This window comes from Hipposideros armiger, unplaced genomic scaffold (genome assembly GCF_001890085.2).
Source record: "Hipposideros armiger isolate ML-2016 unplaced genomic scaffold, ASM189008v1 scaffold_463, whole genome shotgun sequence".
Taxonomy (NCBI): Eukaryota; Metazoa; Chordata; class Mammalia; order Chiroptera; family Hipposideridae; genus Hipposideros; species Hipposideros armiger.
In genome coordinates, this window is record NW_017731813.1 from 1,329,749 (window position 1) to 1,352,741 (window position 22,993).

Below are 22,993 nucleotides of genomic sequence, written 5' to 3' on the forward strand. Positions count from 1 at the left end.
AGAACTTTGAGATCCCCAAACTTAATTTTCTTATAACTAATTTAAATAATAATAGCACTAAAATTGATGAAGCTGAATGAAATGTCTATTTTGAATGGTATATTGAGACTTCCAAATGAGACCTGAATCTAAAGTTGCCTCTGTGAAATGAAGTCTTAAAGCTAACAGATGCTGTTAAAAATTTAAATAGGAGAATGGCATCCAAAGCCACGTGTTCTCCCTCTGCAGTGCTGTCTTGCCCATCCCCCACTACCCCACTATCTCATATTCCATCCTCAGGACCACCCTGTTTTATGGATTCTTCCTCTCAAACTTCTCCCCCAACTCCTTTGTCTCTAGCTCCATTGCCAATGCCATCTTGCCTCCCACTGCCACCTCCACTGCCTTCAGCTCCACCCCTGACAGCACCTTCCCTTGAATCCTCTCCTGCCTTTTCTTCCTCTAAACTTATCATTACTTTTCAATGTAAGACTAAACCCACTGGGTATCCTAACAGACCCCTAGTTTCCTATTCCCCTGGACTACAGCTGAGTTACAAGCCATTGTGAAGGAATTCCCTAAGGTAACTGAGGACCCTCACAAGCTTGCTGAGGAGTCAGCCTGGGTTTTCTGATTTGTATCAGCAAATCAATATATTAGTTGGCAAAGGCCAGGTTTAATACTGGATGAGAATTGCTGACTGGGAATATCCTGCGAGAGACTTAGAAAAGCAAACCCCCAATTTTTGGGAGGAAGCTAGAAAACTTGCTCACAAACTACTTCAAGCAATTCTTAAGGCTTTTCCAAAGTCTGTTGATCGGAGCAAAATTCAGACTTGTTCACAAAGTTCTGATGAATCTGTCCATGACTATTATAATAGACTACAGGTTGTTTTGAAGGACAACTCCAGTCTTCCTTCAGATATTGACTCCACATGAGTAACTTTTAATTTTTTGTTCATCAGTAGGCTGAACAAAAACCTTTCCCTCTGAGTTAAGAGATCCAGGATGGAATGGGGGACTATGGCCACACTAGATTTGGTGAATTTGGCCAATGGGCTTGCCCATACTCAAGATAAGCCATCTAAAAGGAAGTTTGCCATGATTTTTAATTCTCAACCTTGGCAAATGAGAGGCCTTAAGTGAAACTGAAGGACTCCAAGTTTTTGACACTACTTCAAGGAGCCAGGACACTAGAAAAAGGACTGTCATAAGTTTAAGCATTTCAGTTGCTATCAGCCTCCTAATCAGCCTTTTGAAGGTCCTCCTAATCCCCAGTGATGGAGCGCCAAGGGACTACAAGGGCTTTTTCCAATTTTTCCTCTTAATTAGCTTGGAGAAACTTTTCTTCAAATTGGTAAGAAAACTCCTTACTGACACCAGTACTACTCTCTCGGTGCTCAACCCCACTGTCATAAAACAGCCCCTGCCCAGGAGTAATAAAACACTTCAAGTAGCAGGGATTTCAAACCAACCTCAACAGGTTCACATATCTGAACCTATTCCTTTTTGCTTATGCCCTTTAAGAAATACATTGTTTTCTCCTTAGCTCTTCTGTCCCTACACATTTGTTAGGTCAAGACTTCTTAGAGAAATATCATGCTGGAATATCCTTTTCTCGAAAGGGAGAAATAATGTTAAAGTTTGATGGTAACTGTCAAAATGACCAATTCAATGAATTACATGGCTCTTCAGCGTCTTTTATTTGAGATGTTTCTGATGGTATGGTAGCTGAATCTGAGAGCACTGGTCAATTGTCCCTATTGGAACAACTGCCACCTTCTTTATGGGCAAAATATTCAACTGATACTGGCAGAATCCACAGTGCACCTCCTATTAAGATTCAAATTGATCCTTCAAAACCTCTGCCCAGAATTAATCAATATCCTATATGTAAAGAGGCCCTTCAAGGTATAAAGCCCATAATAGAAGATTATATAACTCAGGGCCTTATTATTCCTTGCACTAGTCCTCACAACACTCCTATTTTACCCGTGAGAAAGCCAAAGGGATGAGGATGGAGGTTTCTCCGGGACCTCCAAGCAATAAACCACATCATTATCCCTTGACACCCCATCATTCCTAACCCTCATAAACTGCTAGCATCCTTGACAACTGGAAGCAAATTCTTTAGTTATTGACTTATGCAGTGCATTCTTTAGCATCACAGTTGATGAAGTTAGCCAATACTTTTTGTCTTCACTTGGGAAGGAAAGCAATTTACGTGGACAATAATGCTTCAGGGTTTTACTGAAAGTTCCTCTTATTTTTCACAAATTCTGAAGAGTGATTTGGATGATGTAGTTTTCTCTAAAGGTTCCACCTTACTGTGATATGTGGATGATTTCCTTTTTTGCTTTTCTCAGGTTTTCTCACAGGAAGATAGCATCCATCTGTCAGAACTTTTGGCCTTAAAAGGGACATAAGGTCTCTAAAGAAAAATTACAATTTGTCCAAACTCAGGTTTGGTACTTGGGACTTCTGATATCAGAACAAGGACTACACCTGGGTCCAGATAGTCTTCATGGAATCCTAAGTTTCCCAAGACCCAAAACTCAGCATCAATTGAGAGTTTTTCTTGGGCCAGTCAGCTATTGCCAGAATTGGATCCCAAATCTCTCTCTTATGGCAAAACCTATATATGTTTTACTAAAGAATGACAGTCCTGACCCAATTTCATGGAAAGAACAGGATAAGATAACCTTCAAAGCCTTTAAGGAGAGTTTAATAAACCTACCTTCTCTTGGGCATCTGAAGTATCAGATTAATCCCTGTTTCCTTTTTGTGCATGAAAAGGAAGGAAATGCTCTTGGAGTACTCACTCAAAACCATGGGGATCAACACAGACCCCTAGTACACTATAGTCAGCAACTGGACCCTGCGGCTCTGGGATACTCCCCTTTCCTTAAAGCCATTGCTGCGCTGCTCCTGCCTTCTTGATTAAGGCCACAGAGAATACTGTTATGAGATGCTGTCTAACCATCCTTGTACCTCATGCAGTGGAAGCTGTCCTGAATTCTCATCATACCCAGCATCTTTCAGTTACTTGCCCTACTTTCTATGAAATAGTTTTGTTAACCACTTTCCAAATAACCCTTTCACATTGTAATAGCCTCAACCAGCTACTTCTCTCCCTTCTGAGACTGATGAAGCCCCTCATGACTGCTTGACACTGACAGATCACCTCCTGATTCCTCATAATGATTTACAGAAGACTCCTCTAGGTAAAGCTAATCTCTCATGGTTTACAGATGGTTCATACTTAAAAATGAAAATGTTAAGTACTGTGCTGCTTATGCTGTTGTAGCCATTTTTGAAGTCACTAAGGCAGCATCTTTGTCTTTGGCCACTTCAGCACAATAGGCTGAAATGTATGCCCTCACTAGAGCATGCATTTTAGCAAAGGGTAAAACTGTCAATATTTATACTGATAGTAGATATGCCTTTGGAGTAGTTCATGACTTTGGAATGTTATGGAAGCAACATGGTTTTCTTACCTTCTATAGAGATAAAATTAAAAATTGTTAATGTGTTCAGGAATTATTGGACACTATACTTTTACTTGATGCTTTAGCTTTTAAGATTTCAGGACATTCTAAACTTGATTCCCTGGAAGCTAAAGGACATCACCTTGTTGACATTTCTGCTAAAAATGTTCCCCTTAAAGGCATCAGCAACAGTCAAACCTCTGTCATGGTCCAAAGAGATGTTTTCCCAGTTGATAACTTAGAAAAACTGGCCAGAGAAGAATAACAATTGACTTTGGAAGAAGAAAAACAAGATTGAAAACCCAAGAATTGCTGGTTTGATAAGTAGAAGAAGCTCTGGTTCAGACCAAATAACAACCCAATCCTACCAGAAACTAAAAAATTCCCATTCTTAACTACTGTACATGCATTAAACCATTGGTCCACTGATAAAATGGTAGCATTCATGAATCAATATTGGTGGGGAAATAACAAGGCTGAAAAAAGTGCCCATCTGAGATGTCCCACTGTCCAAAGTACAACACAGGAAAGCCTGTTTGCACTGCCCCTGGACATTTTAAGTTGCCAGATGGACCATTTGAGATCTGGCAAATACATTTTATACAGCTTCCCCCATCTGATGGATACAAATATGTTTTAGTCATATATGTTTTCTCACTGGACTGAAGCTTTCCCTTGTAGGCATGCTAACACCACTACAGTGACTAATGTCCTATTAGAAAAGATTATTCCTACTTGGGGAGCTCCTCTCAAACTCCACAGTGATTGAGGAGCCCATTTCACTGGTCAGGAGCTACAAAAATTCTGTGCTATTTGGCTATTTCTACAACATTTTCACTGTGCTTACCATCCTGAATCTTCAGGTTTAGTTGAATTCACTAATGGTATTATTAAGACCCAATTGGCAAAATTTGTAGAAACTCTTCCAATACCTTGGCCAAAAGCATTATCTTTTAAGTCTCAGGTTTACCCCTTTTGGGACACATAAGCTTTCACCTATCAAGATAATTACAGGACACCCTATGCATTTGACTCCTGCTTCTTTTGATCCACAGTTGGTAAAAGGAGACATACTTCAATATTGTAGAGGTTTAATTGCTTCTATTGAAAATAATCATGCATTGGTAGAACAATCTTTTCACAATGCACTCCAGGGAAATGAAAAATTCAGAATCCACACTCTACAACCTGGAGGTTTTGTTTACTGGAAAAGATACCTTAAAGATTCCCTTTAGCCTTGTTGGAAGGGCCCTTACCAGGTACTGTTGACTAATCCCTGTGCTGCCAAACTACTCTTGGATACACATGTCACACCTAAAGAAGTAATCAAATTCTGAAGGAGACTGAACAGTCTGATGACCTGAAACTAAAGCTGTCAAAAATTAAAGCAGGTGACCTCTGAAGGAAACAAATTTCCAAAATGACTGAATCAGACCTGTATAACTCTTTTCTTACTATTGATTCTTATTTCATTTTTCTCTTTTCCTTGGAAAGAATGTGCCATTGTTCACATTTTCTAAGCTATTGTGGAAGGAGGAAATTTTTCTGGTTGTTGAATCTGTCATCAAGAACTTTGATTTATCTAATATAATAATGGTCTTTCTTTCATGGTCAACAGGCTTGAGCTCCTGGTTTAAATCCATCATATAGTCTATGTTATGTTGTTCTAATTCTGTTTTAAGTTCTTATCATTATTAAGCTCTGCACCTGTTACCTGTTAACCCTAAACATGAGCTGTTCCTAATCCCTGCACTTTCCCTCTGATGTGAAAAATGACACCCAGAAGAGGTCTTTTCTGACATCAAGGGACAAAAAGACTGAAGACAGAAGACCTGTTGATCAGCAATGCTTTTGGAAAAAGGTTTTCATCAAAAGGGAGGAATAATAAAGATGAACTGGGATGTAAAGAAAGCTGATCTGCTGGGATGTCTATGTGGGTAGCTGGGCAGAGCTGGACTCGTTGAACTCTATGGTCCTAACTTCCTATTTATAAAACTCTATGGCTCTATCTTCTTGTCTCACTGCCTTATATAGTCTCCATCTTAAGCATCAGGCAGAATGTGCATGTGGCTCACTGGGTCCACACATTCTGATGCTGCTGCAGCACTTTTTCCTTTTCCTGAATAAATCCTTTTCTATGACAAACTATCTAGTTGATGTTATTGTTCAGTCAATAATTACTAACTACTTTTCTCTTGCTGCTTTTAAGATTCTGTCTTTGTCTTTCACCTTTGGCATTTTAATTATGATGTGTCTTAGTGTGGGTTCCAGTGAACCCCTCTTTGGGTTCATCTTGCTTGAGACTCTCTGCACTTCCTGAGCTTGTATGTCTATTTCCTTCACCAGGTGGGGGAAGTCTTCCATCATTATTTCTTCAAATATGTTTTCAATTCCTTGCTCCCTCTCTTCTTCTTATGGTACTCCTATGATGCGAATGTTGGTATGTTTGATGTTGTCCCAGAGGCTCCTTAAAGTATCCTCATTTGGGGAGAAGAGGAGACTTTTTATTTCTGTTCTGATCGGGTATTTTCTGCTACCTTAACTTCTAAATTGCTGATTTGATCCTCTGTGTCATCTAATCTACTGTTGATTCCCTCAAAAGTATTCTTAATTTCAGCATTGTATTCTTTATTTCTGACTGGTTCTATTTTATGTTTTCTATCTGAATTTTTATGTTTTTTTCTATCTTTCTTGAAGTTCTCCCTGAGATCATTGATCCTTACAACCAGTGTTTTGAACTCTGCATCTGGTAGATTGCTTGTCTCCATTTTGTTTAGCTCTTTTTCTGAAACTTTGTTCTGTTCTTTTATTTGAGATGCTTCTTTGTCTCCTCATGTTGGCCGCCTCCCTGTGTTTGTTCCTACATATTAGGTAGGACTGCTATGTCTCTCAGTCTTAGTAGAGTGGCCTTATGTATTGGGTTGTCAAAAAAGTCATGATGCATTTTTTGCAACAAAAAACATGAAGAAAAAATACGTCATGACTTTTCTGACAACCCAATAGTAGGTGTCCTGTTGGGCCCAGTGGTGCAGTCTCCCTAGTCATGTGAGCTGGGTGCCCCGGGTGTGTCCCCTGTGTGGGTTGTGTGCCCTCCTGTTGTAGTTGAACCTTGGTTGCTTTTGTACGTCAATGGGAGAGACAGGCCTTCAGGTTGATTGGTTGTAAGGACTAGGTATGACTAGCGTTGAGGAGCAGTTATATAAGGGTGACCCTACAAAGTATGGTTCCCTTTAGGAAGGCTCCAGTGCTTGCCCAGTCATCCCTTTGGCTTGCTGTCTTTTGAGGTGGCTGGGTGCTGCTCCAGCTTGGTCTGAATGTGGCCACTGGGGGTGCGAGCCCTAGGGCCCCCTGGGAGAGGCCCTGCTGCAGGCCACGTTCAGCCACAGCCAGTGCCCCGTCCAGGGCCACTTGGCATGAGCCACAAAAACCATTCACAGATGGTCACCACCGAAGCTGGACTTGGAGGTGCCTGGGAGAGGCAAAGCTGAGGCCACCTCCTGCTAGTGCTGGGCTTGGGGGTGCTCAGCTAGAGGCAAGAGGCTTGCCAAGGCCAGATGCTGACTGTTTGACTTTAAGATATTTTACAAAAGTCCTTAGTATGAGCCAAGACAGGGCATTTGTGTGGAAAAGCCACTGGAAGTGGTTGGGTGGGTCCACAAGTTGGGTGGGGTTGGGTCTCCAGGAATCACCAGGGCTAGGCAAATGGCAACCACCTGCATCTGCATATTAGAAAGGAGAAACAGTGGACAAAGAAAAAACAGCTCAACAAAGAAACAGTGGACTCTGCCATCATCTGTCTGGGAGAAAGCTGGCCCTCCAGCCCTCATCCTGCAGCCAGACAACTCATTTCCTCTCTGTATGTCCCTAGCACCTTTTGAGCTGCTGCCCAAGAGCTGAAGCTCAGAGCTAGTGAGTTCATCAGTCAATAAGCCTATGCATGGGCCCTTTAGGAGGAATCCCTGGGACTTCAGCCACCCTCCACCTCACTCAGCCACAATCTCCACTGGTTTTCACAGCCAGATGTGTGGGAACTTCTCTCCCTGGCACTGAAACCATGGGTTGTCATGCCTGGTTTGGGGCTGGGATCCCTCACTTCTCAGTGTGAACCTCCACAGCTGAGATATCCCTCCCAATTTTTGACAGTCACACGTGGGTGTGGGTCCAACCTGTTCCACATTTCTGCCCCTTCTACCAGTCTGAGGTGGCTTTTACTATATGTCCTTAGTTGTAGAGTTTTGGTTCAGCTGGACTTCAGGTGAGTCTCAATGATTGTTCTATAGTTTTGCTGTAATTTTGATATGGTCATGAGAGGAGACAAGCACAATGTTTACCTATTCTGCCACCTTGACCAGAAATCAATAATTTTTATGCTAAGTTTTCATTTAACATTTTAATAAATTGCTTATCTGTTTTTCAAAGTATCTGTTCCATTTTACATTCCCACCATCAACACATGAAGACAACCACTGATTCCTAAAATTGCTTTAGATGGTAAAATTGGATATCTTCAACTTTTTATGTTTGATCTTTGAAGGACATCTGTGAAATACCCAAATCACATTGTAGATAGTTAGAAGGAATGATGGGAAATTAGCTGAAATAAATGAGGTTTAGCTCAGAGAAGGGATTTGTAGCAAGTAAGTGTTCTCAGGGATAGTATTTTCAGATTTCATTTGCTAGGAAATGAAATCAACCAATTAAATAAAATAGCTCTTCAGAAAGATCAGTTACATTTGCTATATAGATTGCTCATTTACCCAAATTCACTCTGAAATTGATATAACAAAGATACTGCACTGATTTATATCATTTTTAAAAATCTCCATGTTTTGGAGGAAGGAATATGATATGGGCTTCCTCTAATTTTAGTATTAATTAGTCAAACTGGATTGAACCCACTCACATATGAGAAACTCCAAGTTGTTTTGTTTGTGATCTTTGAAACTATTAACTTTGTGATCTTTGAAACTATTTTTGTTTGGATCTTTGAAACTATTAATAAGATATACATCATCAAAAGAAAGATAGCACAGACAACTCTTGGGATGCAAATTTGGTTTGGGAACAAATTTAGGCTCCTTGTTGTGCAAGTCATAGGTTCATTTATATATTATGAAAAACACGGATGTGTTCCTTGAGATACCAAGAGTAGGAAGGCACGGCCTGCACCTTCAAGAGAATGACAGATATGTCAATGAATACTGCAATGCAATGTTATAAGTGAATGCAGATTGAAGGGAGGGGCAGGTACAAAAAAAAAGGAATAAATTAGGAAATACATCACAGAAGAGGCAATTCTTCAACTGTTATGTTAAAGATCAGTAGGTACTTGCCAGAGAACAACGAGGGGGTTGAGAGGAGGTTATTTTAACTAGATGTGAGAGCAGGCATAAAGGCCAGAGCTGTGCCACTGCCCCATGTTTTCAGAGAACTGCAAAAGTCTTTTGTGTGGCCAGAGTGTGCAGGAGGCAACTAAGTGCATGAGGCAGGAGGGGATGCTGACAAGAGCCTTATATGTCTTAGTGAAAAGACTAACTTATTCTATAGAAAATAGGGGCCTATTATAGGATTTTATATAGGATCCGACACTGTAAGATTTGAATTTTATTTAGTTTATTTTTACTATAGTAAAGAAGATAATTAGGAGACCAATTAAAAGGCTATTGTAGTAGCCAAGCTAGACACACGAACTAAGGCAGCAGAAGTAATGAGGAGGCATAGGATGTGAGGAATGTTAAGTGGGTAGAATCTATAGTAGTGATTAGGTGTGGATAGCAGGCATCTGAAGTCCCATCTGCATGATTTACAGGACTGAATTTTGGCCTAGGCATCTTCATTTTTATAAGCACTCCAGGTGGTCCTAATGCATGTTGACTGAGATACTGATCTGGAGAGAGTAAAGACTCACCATACAGAGAAGCCTCCTAGAGAACCATTGATTCTAGGGCTACCACTAGAACCAGTGAAACCAGAGGGGTTCACTGAATAAATAGACTGGTAATTGTTGGGTTAATTTTGCCACTGGTCTCTGCTAAATTGGCCCCTTGCTGTAGTCTGGCTAACTTTGAAAAAAAAATTACACTTCAAAGGTAAATTAAAATTAGTCAACACAGGTAAGTAAATTTAATTGAAGTCTATTAGCCCATGTATAAGATTCCAAAATGGCTGACTCACACTCATCTAAAATGAACTTCTATCTCACCACGCTGGTAAATCACTGCATATTTCCATGAATTAGTGCTCTCTCTCCGTCTCTGTCCCTGTCTCTCTCTCATCTGTCTGTCTACCTATGAGACAGATCTTAGTATTGTCTCTTTTATGCTTTGAACTCCAAAAGATTAGGAAGTGTATTTGTCAAAAATCATTTTGTTCTGGTGTACCTATGGAAAATAGGCATAAAATAAATGTTTTGTGTTGGTGAACCTGCAAATATATTGATGCCTTACTTGCATATTACTATAAGATGCTGAATATATAATTTGTGCATTATGTCAATTTAAGAGTGGTGACTGCTGCATTTTGTTTTGCACAAATCTTTAAATGCAAACACACCAGAGTAATAAACACTGTTACGTGATCCAGATAACAGTGTTAAATAATGTCCTTATTAAACTTCTACATTCATGACATGCCTGATAGAACAGTCTACACTTGATCAACTTTTTATTGTCCCTCAACTAGAACTATAAATACTCTGACTAATAAAATTACCTACAGTTACTTCATGATTGTTTCATGCCAGGTACTACACTAAGTGCTTTACATGAAAAATTTAATTGAATGTTCACAGTGGCCTTAAATTGATACTATTATTAGTACCATTTTACAGATGAGAAAAACCAAGGCTTAAACCAGTTAAATAAACAAGGTCAAGGCCATGTGACAAGTAATTAAGGAGTAGGGATTTTAACTTAAGTCCAGCTGGGTGGGCCCTAAAATGATCCCATATTTTTTCTCAACTTTCCATTCTATATGAGTAAAGAAATAAGTGAATTTAATGCTATGGAAAAATGAAGAATAGAATCTGGAGTATGAAAAATCCTACTTCACAATGGTAATCTCAGGAATTACCAGCTGGGAATTTAGTGGTGGGACCATCAATGTTTAACATGCCACTCTCCAAGGAGTAAAAGTCCTGATTTGTAACATTTGTAGATTTCCATGTTATAAATACTCTCGCCAATCTGCTGTTACAAAATATGGAGTTGGGAAGAGGTTATGTATTGTGCATGCCTGTTCCCTCCTAAAGATCATGTTTCTCTTGGTCACTGATCAAGCCCCAGAGATCTTGGATCAAGAAGAGGATACTTGTGCTGTTTTGTGGGAGGACCCAGTGCAGGAGAAGGGATGGTGCTCAACTATGTACAACAGAGTAACAGAGTGGTGAAATGCAAGTGCCACCAGGCTATTTTTAATTAAAAAGTGATGACAGCTGAATATATTCTCTGACTCTGCAGCTAATAGCTTCCTGACCTAGACCTCACTCGCTAGACCCTGTCCCAAAACCAGACCGCATTAGTCCCTGTGGGGCTTCTATTATTGGCTACCCATCTCAACAGATGCAAGTCTAACCAAATCCATATCTAATATAAGCATGCAAGTGGAGAGATAAAAGGGAAAATGCTTCTGTGCTGAATCACAATCCACAGAGGGAAAAGTGAGTATAAGCAGCTATCTGAAAAGGAGGACACTAAAGGTCATTGTCATGGAGTTCCTAAGTTGCACAGGATTAATTCTGTCCAGCTGTCATTTATAGCTGTATCTTTTATCTATTCATTTCTCATATTACAAATATTTGATTAGCTGTCCTGTGAATGAAGATGGTGTGTATGTTGATTAAGGCATGGTTTTTGCAGTCAGACTAACCTTAGGCATTTTATCTGCTTTCAGTACCATTTAACCCTCATTAATATTACACCCATTTTACAGCTAGGAATTTGGTTCACAAGGACATAAACTGTAGTTCCTGAACTGAAACCAAGATAAGCCTAATTCTACTTCCTGAGTTCTTTACCAATGTACTTCAAGAGTTTCTCTTCTTGCCAACAACTCTCCTCTCTTCATCATACTCACTTCTCCTAAGAGTTTGGCAATGCTACTGCCTCAGTCGGGAAGGATACTCCCTCTCCCTACCTCTTCTCTTTAAGCTTATCCAAATTATAGCCATTCTTTAAGCCTTGAATCAAGTCCCAACTTTCCAGTAATGTTTGCTTGAATAAATCTAACCCACATAGCTATCCCACCCATACACATACTGGCTCTATAATATGGGCATTAATTTTGCTTTACCTCAGCTGCTCCCTGTTATATAACTTGTTTGGCTTCTTTTCTGTCCTAAAAATTTAAATTTTCATGGGCAGATGCTCGTTTGTTTTTTAAATTGATTAGCAATACTGTGTCCAGAGGTCTACTGATGGAAGGAAGCGCTGAGGATTTTAGAATTGAGAGGAAGATTGAACGTTTTGAATGCTTATTGCATGGTGAACCCTAAGCTAGGCATTTTACAGATATGATTCAATTTGAACCTGTATGTTTGATATTGCAACTTCCATTTTACAGAAATTTTTAAAGGCCCAGAGAAGTTAAGAAATTTGCTTACACCACATTATTAGATTGCAGCAAAGCTACAACTTAAATCTGGACCAATCTGACTCCAAAGCCCATACCATACTGCCCTGCAGGTCATTATGTCTACCCTCTGCATTTGTGAGAGAAGGCACCTAAACAAAACTCCAGGGGATGGGTATTGTATGCACACCTAACTCAGAAAGTGATTCCAAATGTTCAGTTGGTAATATAGCCCAGTTTCTGTTAACCCTAATATACATAAACGTGTTCTTCTTGTCTATTTTAATTCTCTCTTGCTTCCATTTCATGACATCTCCCTTGTCTTGTAGACAAGAAGAAAGAAAACAACTGGCTACCATTTCCTAGGCAATACTCCTGCTTGAGCTGGAAAATTCCTATGACATCACCTCAATTTCCTTTAGTATAAAATATAGCCACATGCCTCTTAGAGTGAAGGTTGTCCTAACTGATAGACTCTCCTACCCGAACAGAATTATGACTGTCAGCAGGAAAAAAGAGTCAGAGCCACCCGCAGGACGGGATAACCCATGGACAGATGCTCTTGGATACAAGATTCATGCTGAAACCAGCTCTCAGAGCATAAAAGCAAAGTTCATGGAGGAAAGAATGTTGGGAACCAATATGCTTCCCTCCCAGTTACCTGCCATCACCACTTGCTTCAGAATAGACTCAGGGTCAGGTAATGGGGTGCGAGAGTATAGAAACGAGGCAAGTAAGCCAGGGTAACTACTTAATGGGGAAGCTGTAGAGTGGCAGGCGACACCCACGCCCTGGCACCTGGGGAATAAGGGCAGCTGCTCAAAAATAGAAAAATACAGTGGAGAGCAGAGGACCTGAGCCTTTCAGATAAGAACGTTAAGTGTTTGGAGCCCAGTGGCTAAGAAAGACATTGTCAAATGTCATGCTGAAAACAGGAAAGCTTTCCTGGGCCCTGGATGTGAAGGCCATGAAAGAATGAAAAAGGAAGCCTGTAAGAAAAATAACAATGACATGGAGTACTAGCCTGGTGCAGTCCCTTTGAAGTTTCTTACAGGAAGCAAAGGAAACAACAATCCAACAGCGAGCCTGTCTTCCACACCACACCTCCTTCCCTATCTGCATATTGGGTCAGAGAGGGCAATAGTAGGGCCAGCTCTCTGTAAGAAATCAGCGCAGTGCATTTCAAGAACAAAGCCTGTGCCATTTACCTGCAGATCAAAGTTTGCTCTTAATAAGATGTGTGTTGAAGGGGGCAGAGAGAGGAATGTTGCTCCTTCGTTCCTTTAATAAGGGAGTATGGGCTGAGTGACCAGGTAAGCAGTGTGATCTGTGAACAGAAACTGGTCCTTTGGAAGTGGGACTATGGCTAAATAAAAGCCTTAAGAGACACAATCACAGCAACTGTTCACTGCAGCAGGGTGGTAAAGCGTGATGTCTGTGCTTGCGTGTGTGTGCAAGGGTGTGTGCAATATTTTCTGCTGCTGTTGCTAAGATGGTTTCCCCCCTCACTGGCCTCTCGCCCAATCAAAAGGAAGCTGTTCCTCATTGGTTGCCCGGCTTTATCGAATGACTATGACGAGCTGGAGTTGAGCCCACCTCATTGGTTTATTCCTATGGCCCATTGTCAGGGGAAAGCAAATCAGACACTTAATCAATATTTTGCAAAGTAGCACTAGACTCCTGGCTAAATTTGCATTAAATTCCTCCCTGTCTGTGCCTTTGCACTCAGAGAGCATCATATTAACTTCAGAGGTAGAGAGAGAGAGGCAAGCAATCAAACACTGTCATCTTCAGCCACTTTGGATGTATTTGTGAGCCTAGCTAAAAATCTTGCAATGTCAAACATGCAAAAGAAAAATTAGTTATAAACAAAATGTAAATCTCCTTAACAGAAAATGTAAAACAGAAGTGTACGTAATTAGGCTAGATTAATGATGTTCCTTCTAGATACAAATGAATTCCTTCCTTCCTTCCTTCCTTCCTTCCTTCCTTCCTTCCTTCCTTCCTTCCTTCCTTCCTTCTTTCCTGTAGTCATTCAACACATATTTATTGAAAGCCTATTCTGAATCAGGTTCTATGGTGGCCCTGGATACATCACACTGCAAGGCAAGAAATGTTTCATTTCTGGACTATTCCATAGCAAAGCAGGGTACCACAGGGCCAGGGTTCTTCACATTCTAAACAAAAGGAAATTGGTTCTAAAGGAAATTGGGCTCTGATCATCATCCATGGCATGAAATGGAACCAAGGTCCCACAGTTGGATTTATCCTAGAGAGAGACACAGATAATGAATCGAAAGTTGGTCTAATGACCAGGATTTCCCAGATTTCTACATAAATCTCAGATAAAATGTGGTTGCATAGTGGTCCCAAGGAAGAGAAATTTTGAGATGTTAATAAATTTCCTCTCTTTCACAGAGAAAATAGAAGCAACCAGGAAAGAAATTCCACATACCCTTTACCACCCCTTAGCAACTCACTTATGTCTACCTTCTAAGCTCCTTCTTATAACAAGCAAAGAGATTGTGTTTCTATTAAAACCAACACTTTCATTTATGCACTAGCCCTGTCCCCAGTCACCAACTCAAGGATCTCCTATAGTTCTCACCTTGATCTCTTATATCATCAAATTTTTAAATTTTCCCTCTCTTCTGATCATTTTCATCATCATGAAAATATGCCGCAACATCCTCATCTTTAAAAAAAAAAAAAGAATAAAGAAAAAAAACCTTTATGGATCCAAGGCTGACGTTCAGCTGAAACATGGATACTACCATGCTGATTGTTAAAATATTGAAACAATTTCTGAACCTGTTGGTAAAATCCCACGGCCCTGAACTTCCCAAGTCACCCTCTCTCACTGTTTTCAACCCAACCTCTCCCCTGAGACCTCCTGGACATTCCACAATCCAGCAACCAAAGAGTTAAAGTCTGGATCAGCAGGGCCCCCCATGACTCTGCCAGACCTATATTCAGCATCCAATCTCATTTGTCAGTGCCTGGCCACATTAATTAATATCATCCCTGTTTAGACCCTACATTTTCTTCAAGTCCTTCCTGCCCCCGATTATTATACTTTCCTCCCCTTTTCAGCAAAACCCTTGTAAGAGTCATCAATTCCCACTGTCTCTATTTCTCCTGTTTTCTTTTGAACACATTACAATCAAGTTATCTAACTAATCTTTTCAGCATTGTGGATTTTGTCAGAGTTATCAATGAACCTTTACTTTGCCAAATCTAAAAATAAATTCTTAGTTCATATCTTACTTGGCTTATTAGCAATGTTTGATACAGTTGACCATTTCTTCTTCATCTCCTTCAAACGTCAAATATCTTTATGGGTTTTTAACTTTTTTTTTCTCTGAGACACCAATCTCTCTTTCAGTTCACCTCTTTTTTATCAGTCTGCCTTTTGTTCTCCATTGCTGATTTCTCCTCATCTCTTTGACCTCTAAACATAGAAGTACTTTAGTGCTCAGTCTAGGGACCTTATCTTCTTTCCTCTATACATTCACTCTCTAGTGATCTCTTTCATTCTCTTAATATTGAATGCCATCTCTATTCCAATGACTGTCAAATTTGTATATCCTGCTTCAACATTTCCCCTGAAATATAGATTCAAATATCCAATTCTCAACTCTGCATCTTCACTTGAGTACCTAATATACATCTCAAATTTAAGTTTTATAAAACCGTATTATTGATCTTCCCCTCAAAAATTTTCTTAGTCTTCATCATCGCAGTACATGGCAACATCTTTCCAAAATCATTGGACTCAGGCTTGACTGTTCTCTTTTTCTCATACCATACTACAATCCACCAGCAAATTCTGTAGTTCTACCTTCAAATCAGATTCAAAATCTGATCATTTATCATCACCTCTCACCACAGCCATTCAATACCAAATCACTATCATGTTTCCTTTTTATTATTGCAATGACCATTCAAAGGTCTCCCTGCCTTCACCTTTGTCCCCCTTAACTATCTCTTCTCCACATATAGGCAGAATAAGTCGCTTCAAATATAGTCAGTTCATAAAACTCCTATGCTCAATGTTTTCTAATGGCTTCCATATTCTCCAGAATAAAATCTAAAGTCTATACACTATTCTCAGACACCGAAAGGCTGAGTTAACTATGGCACAGGTTTTGCCTTCAAGGAGTCCAGAGTTTATTAGCTAGGTTCTAGCTTTGCTTTACTATGTGACCATCTTGCAAATATGCTGCTAATCACAAATAAGACTGGGTGTGCCATGAGTGATTTATTATACAAATTTAAAAACAAAACAACAGAAGCAAAAACAATTTGTGCACAACTTAAATCTTATTGGTCAGTATGGACTTCAACTTTTGATTTAAGGGCAGAATAGTCCCTTAATATGTATTAAAATGATTTCATTTTGTCTCCACTGACATCATAAAGCTGACATTAAATTGTAATTAGACATTAACTCTGAATTCCAATGTACATAGGGAACACTAAAAATACCTGTTGAATAAATGGACCTCTTATTTCTTACCTGTGATGATGATAACTATGAATTGAATGTCTACTATTTAAAGTATGGTATTTCATATATTTAAATTATATTTTTACCCCAACAACTGATCTCCATTTTAAAGGTGGAGCCATAATTTTGTGTCTCAGAAAAGTGGAATGCCTTTTTTAAGTTATCATAATAAGTGGCAGTGAATGAGATTTGAACAATGGTCTCTGTGTGGCTTCAATGCCTGTGCTTTTGTCATAGCTATTTCATGATGAGGCATTGTATATCTGTAAGACTTTTAACATCATAATGCTCTCATTATTATTATCTTGACAAATGTCTAAAGATTATTGAAAAGCGAGAGGCAGACGTGCCTGTCCTTGGTTTATAGATGGGTATGCTAAGGTCCAAAGAGGCTCAAGGTCAAGCAAGGAGGTGCAAAGTCCCTTCTTCTCTTCCCTTCCTCCAGTGGAGTTTCATTGCTGACTCATGCTAGCTTACCTATATTTTTCTTAGCGAAATGAATTGAACCCATTTACCCTTTGAGTTCCAGAACAGATTTTCTAGAATCTACAATCCAACAGTTTTTACAGTTCATTAATCATCTTTTCATACATCATTCTCTACAATGCCAATTCTGTATCTCCTGGAAGGTAGGAACATAATACTATTTTCTGGAGATGCTCTCAAGCCCCTGGGAAGCTGAGTCCAACTTATTAAACTTCTAATGTCAAGTTTTAATCAGGTATTTGCTTATAATATGAAATAAAACAATTTCAAAATGTGTGCACTTGTCTGTTGTGACATAACCCAATAAAAATTATACTCAGTGTGATGAATATTTCCTAGATTTCACTGTAGTTTTGAGAATTAAGCTTTTATTAGCTCGTCAGGACTTACCTCTATTCGTACCAAAAATGTCCCTTTTTGTCATAGCCTCTGTGTTGAATGATTATTCTATTGTCAAGGAGAAGAACCAAAGAGGAGAATCCTATTGAGGAAACAGAACAATAGAATGACAGTGTGTAGCCTCTGTCAACAGAAGACTGATCTTCAAATCCATATAAATATGAAGAAGCCCCAGCTGACTGAGTGAATCAAGATGAAAATACAGCTATTAGAAGGACCATAGCTTTATTTCAGTTCTCCAAAGAGGAAGGCAATAATTCAAAGCTTTGCAACTGGGTCAATTCCATGGAATGAAGAATGAATGGTCATTCAGTCATTCAACAAGTATGCCTGCTGTTTTCAAGGCACTGGAGTCAGGGTTGCAATGGGAAACCCTTTGTGAAATGTTACATTGTATGCACAAGTTGTTTATAAATAGCCACTTTGAACTTTGCACCTCAGACACTTCCGCACTTGTATACCTGTATATGCTGCTGAAGGAAACCACCCTGGAAAAATCAGAGTTAGAGAATAATTGTATGGTAACAACCCTTTTACAGTCCACAGAAAGAATTTTAATACCTACACACACAATGGAAACAGTGAAAACAGGTAAACCTCTTTTAAATGAATTGCTATTATAGGCTACTTAGAAGAAATATTTTGAGATAAAGAGAAGTCTAGTGGTAACACAAGCTATGTAACTCCAGACATGGTCCAGGAACCCAAACAAAAACATTTTCTTAAAAAGTAGGTTAGGGCCGGCCGAGTGGCTCAGTTGGTTAAGAGCTCGCTCAAGAGTTTGAGCTCTGAGCAACAGTGGTTCGAGTCCAGCCTGAGCTGAGCAGCCGCTGAGCTGCCAACAGGTAGCAGGATGGCTCAGCTTAAAAAAAAGTAGGTTAGTTCTGGTTTGGTTTACTATAATTACGTCTGCAGCTGATTTTTCAGAAATCAATCCTTAACATGTCATATGCCCTGGAGATATAATAGTTTCTGTCACATTCATATAGTTAATATGCTTTCTTCTAAGTATTTTCCCTGTGTGTGGTTCATGATCATAGGATTCCTGAGGGAAACATTAGAGTTAAATTTTTGAGGCTTTTTTTTCTCGGGAATTTTATCAGTACTGAGTATAGAAAAGACTCTTCTAGAAAGTCCAAAGTCTAAATCAATGGCCTCGCAAATGGGAACACTTCTGTGGACTGGAACAAGGTTACCATGACACCAAGAATCAAGGGCATGTACATGTTGGGGACATACCAACTCACATGACCCAGAGTTGGAAGAGATTTGGGTGGGTCCAGCCTGATCCTCTTGGCACCTTCGTGAAGACTATAGGGTTCTGCAGAGGACAGTATGAAGACTACTGAGCTAGTCTACCTCCTCACTTCTCAGAGAGAGAAACCAACACCATGGAAGACAAAATGCCTCATTCAAAATCACACTCATATAACCAGTTGTTGCTGAGCTGGAATGAGTTTCCTGATTCCCAAGACAGTGGTTTTCCTCATACCAAATACCTGCTGCAGTCTCCCTACAACAAAGTTTCCTCTCCATTTCAGGCAACCAGAGCAGGCCAGGTTGAATCAAAGCCATCCAAAGCTGTTTTCCAGTGCTAGTCTCCAACCAGGCAATGCCAACCCTAGCATCCAGTCCTGGCCCCTAGCACTTATGTTCTCATTATTAAAAAGCTGATGTTTATAAACAAACTGTAATTTAAGCACTACAGGATCAGAGAGGAGAGGCCAAAATGGAGGAATGTTGACTCTTAAGGCAAGAAGGAGCCAGTTTACAAATTTCCAGTCTTGTTTGTCTCTGGTGACAGGTACATAAATATGCAGTTGCTACAAAGAACTTTTTATAGCTTAACTCAAAATATTCCTCAACTCCAAAGCAAGTTGCACAAAACTTGCTCTATCCCAGTTTGGTTAGGTGGGACAGTTGGGGGACCAGTAAGTTGGAGTTGTTTTCGGGTTTGAGACATTCTGGTGGCAACATTATGGAAAACTCTTTGTAGCCCTTTGTGGAACACCAGGACAATCCATTGACTCAGACTATATATGACTGTATATGACTTTACCAGCTCTCTTCTTGGGACACACACCATTCCCAACAGGCTCCAGCCAAACAAGATCTGTAAGATCTGGAGCAGCAGCAGCAACAGCAGCATAATCTGAGATTTGTGCTGTTTTCCCCTAGTGTTACAATCTGGTAGTGGTCATTTTGCTGCAATAACAAGTTGTATTTCCCTTTTTGTGAAACAATCTAGAGACTCGGCTGCTTAAATTGTGGTCAAGTGCATAGGCATCGCTGGGAGCTTTGCTTAACAGGAGGAATCCTAAACCCCACTCCAGACCCACTGAATTAGAGTCTGCATGTTAGCAGGTGATTTGCATGCACAGGAAATGTGAGAAGCTCTGACCTAGAGATTAAGACTATGACTCTCTGGCTTTCCCATTAGTTCCATCTATAACGTTTCAATTAATGGACCACCTTGGGTTTTCTGGGCATTTAAAGGGAGAAAGAAAAGAGCCCAATGAAATCCAAAACTTAATTAAAATGTTTTCTTGTTCTTCTCCAGTAAGCTTATCACCTCCATTTTTTTTTTCTCCAATGGCCATTGGAGCAGAATTTGCATCAGATCACCAAGATTTGCACCGGAGGAATATGCATTGTGGTCTGTGATAACCAATAGAAAATATATTTGGTATTAAGGTAGCTCTCCATTTGTAGACATACAGTTGGCCACTGTCATTGCCGGGGGAGCTGCTGGGGGGTTTGCAGCGGTGAGATGCCCAGGGAAAAGAAAGCACACAGAGCCGACATGAGGAGGAACCAGCTAGCTCGCAGCTTTATTCACCAATAGTAACTATTATATAGAGGTTTTGGGGGAGAAGAGCACACAGAAGTGGCATGCTCCCTCCCGCGGCTGTGAATCATGCTTACGTAAAGGGCTTATGGCACCGGAGCCTGGCGCCTGTGCAGCAGGCTCCGTAGTCAAGGTTTATTATGTCTGGGGACAGGGTCCATGCATCAGCGGCCCCCGCTTGTGTGGGCCCGGACCTTGTCCGTGGTCAGGGTCCATACACCAGCCTGTACACAACTGACTCAGCCCGGGCCCTGTCAGTCCACACCCTGCAGGGTGGCGGTTCAGGACTTGACCCAAAGAGCGTGTCCCTGTATACAAAGACCATAACAGCAATACATAGAGCAACAGAGGACCATGAGGCTGACGGCAATACCTGCCAAGATAAGGCCTGCCCATCTCCATTAAGAGCCAAAGGAATCCCACCAATGGAGAAGGGGGTCATTATGCAGGGCCTGGATTGCCAAAACCTTGGTGTCTATCTCCTGCAAGGCCCCCTGTACCTTTTTTTGGTGGTCTGGGATGTAAATACAGCATTCAAGGTGCAAGAGGGCACACGTCTCCCCTTGCACAGCAGTTAACAGGTCTAGGGCCATCCTGTTCTGTAAAACCTTTTTTATTTGGGCTGTTTTGTCAAGGAGCAGGGCTAAAGAGGCTCGCGTGACATTCAGGACATTTGTGACATGTTGGGCAAGGGTTTTTACCCGTAGCTCTACGTCTATCACTCCACCCCCTGGCAATAAGATGGCTAAGTGGTAAAACTACCAGGCCACCTGCTTTGTGCATGAGCACTAACCTAACAGCCCTAAGCTCAGCCCATTGGCTACTTTGGCCTGGGCCAGTTTTATACCAGAACTCTTCCAACTCTGGCTTTAACCCCACGGCTGTTCATGTGGGGTGCTGGCTGCAACAGTAGCCATCCATGTACCATGCCCCGCCAAGGGCAGGTGGCTTTCCTTCCCTGTATGGGCTGGTCACCTCTACAGGATACTTAGGAAGTGCTTCTTCCTTGTCTTCCCGGAAGGCTACCAGGCCCAACAGCTCATCAAAGCGATCCATAGATTCAATGCAATCCCTATCAAAATACCAAAGGCATTTTTCACAGAACTAGAGCAAACAATCCTAAGGTTTATATGGAACCATAAAAGACACCGAATAGCCACAACAATCTTGAGAAATAAGAACAAAGCTGGATGTATCATGATACCTGATATCAAATTATACTACTAGACTATAGTAATCAGAACAACATGGTTTTGGCACAAAAACAGACATGTAGATCAATAGAACAGAATAGAGAGTCCATAAATAAATCTATGCCTATATGGTCATTTAACCTCTGATAAAGGAAGCAAGAGTTTATATTGGGGTAAAGACAGTCCATATAAAAATGGTGCTGGGAAAACAGGACAGATACATGTTAAAAAATGAAACTGGACCACCTTGTTATGCCATATACAAGAATAAACTCAAAATGGATTAAAGACTCAAATGTAAGACCCCAAACCACAAACCCCTAGAAGAAAAAATAGGAAGTATACTCTCAGATATTACCCTTAGTAATATTTTTACTGATACGTCTTCTCAGGCAAGGGAAACAAAAGAAAAACAAACAAATGGGACTACATCAAACTAAAAAGTTTTCTCATAGCAAAAGAAATCTTCAACAAAACAAAAAGACACCCTACTGAATGGGAGAAGATATTTGCCAATGATACATCTGATAAGGGATTAATATCCAAAATATATAAAAAACTCATGTAACTCAACACCAAAAAAAACAAATAATCCAATCAAAAAGTAGGCAGAGAACTGAATAGCTATTTCTCCAAAGAGGATATACAGATGGCCAATAAACATATGAAAAGATGCTCAATGTCACTAATCATCAGAGAAATACAAATAAAAACCACAATGAGATACCAACTCACTCCTGTCAAAATGGCCATCATCAATAAATCAACAGACAAAAAGTGTTGGTGAGGATATGGAGAAAAAGGAACCTTTGTGCACTGTTGGTGAGATTGCAAATTGGTGCAGCCACTATGGAAATCAGTATGGAGTTTCCTCAAAAAAATTGAAAATAGAATTACATTATGACCCAGCAATTCCACTCCTGGGTATTTGTCCAAATAAATCCAAAACACTAATTCAAAAAAAATATATGCACCCCTATGTTTATTGTAGTGCTATTCACAATAGCCAAGATATGAAAACAACTGAAATGCCCTTCAATAAACGATTGGATAAAGAAATTATGGTACATTTATACAGTGGAGTATAACTCTGCCATAAAAAGAAGGAAATCTTACCATTTGCAACAACTTGATGGACCTAGAGGATATTATGCTAAGTGAAATAAGTCAGACTGAGAAGACAAATACCATATGATTTCACTTCTATGTGAAATCTAAAGAACAGGATAAACAAACAAACAAATCAGAAATAGACTAATAGACATGGAGAACAAACTGATTGTTGCTAGTTGGGGGGAATGGGTGAGAAAGGTGAAGGGATTAGGAAGCACAAATTGGTAGTTACAAAACAGTCACGGGGGTGTGAAGTGCAGTATGGGGAATATAGTTAATAATCTTGTAAAACTGTGTACCGTATTTGCCGGCATGTAAGACGATTTTTTGGCCCTGAAAAATATGCCTCCAAGTGGGGGGTCGTCTTATACGCCAGGTACACTTCAGATAGACTGCCCATAGTGCTTGCC

At 40.2% G+C, this 22,993-nt stretch overlaps 1 long non-coding RNA gene across 3 annotated transcripts in view; it reads right to left on the bottom strand.

The window, feature by feature from the left end:
* LOC109395286 (uncharacterized) overlaps nucleotides 1-22,993 on the bottom strand; it is a 312,899-nt gene that overhangs the window by 120,976 nt on the left and 168,930 nt on the right. For 2 of the 3 annotated variants that reach the window (XR_002126615.1, XR_002126613.1), the window contains exon 5: nucleotides 17,421-17,511. The exons of the other annotated variant lie outside the window; for it this stretch is intronic. This is a non-coding gene — a long non-coding RNA (uncharacterized LOC109395286). The remainder of the gene's footprint in view (nucleotides 1-17,420; nucleotides 17,512-22,993) is intronic. 3 annotated transcript variants of the gene reach the window in all.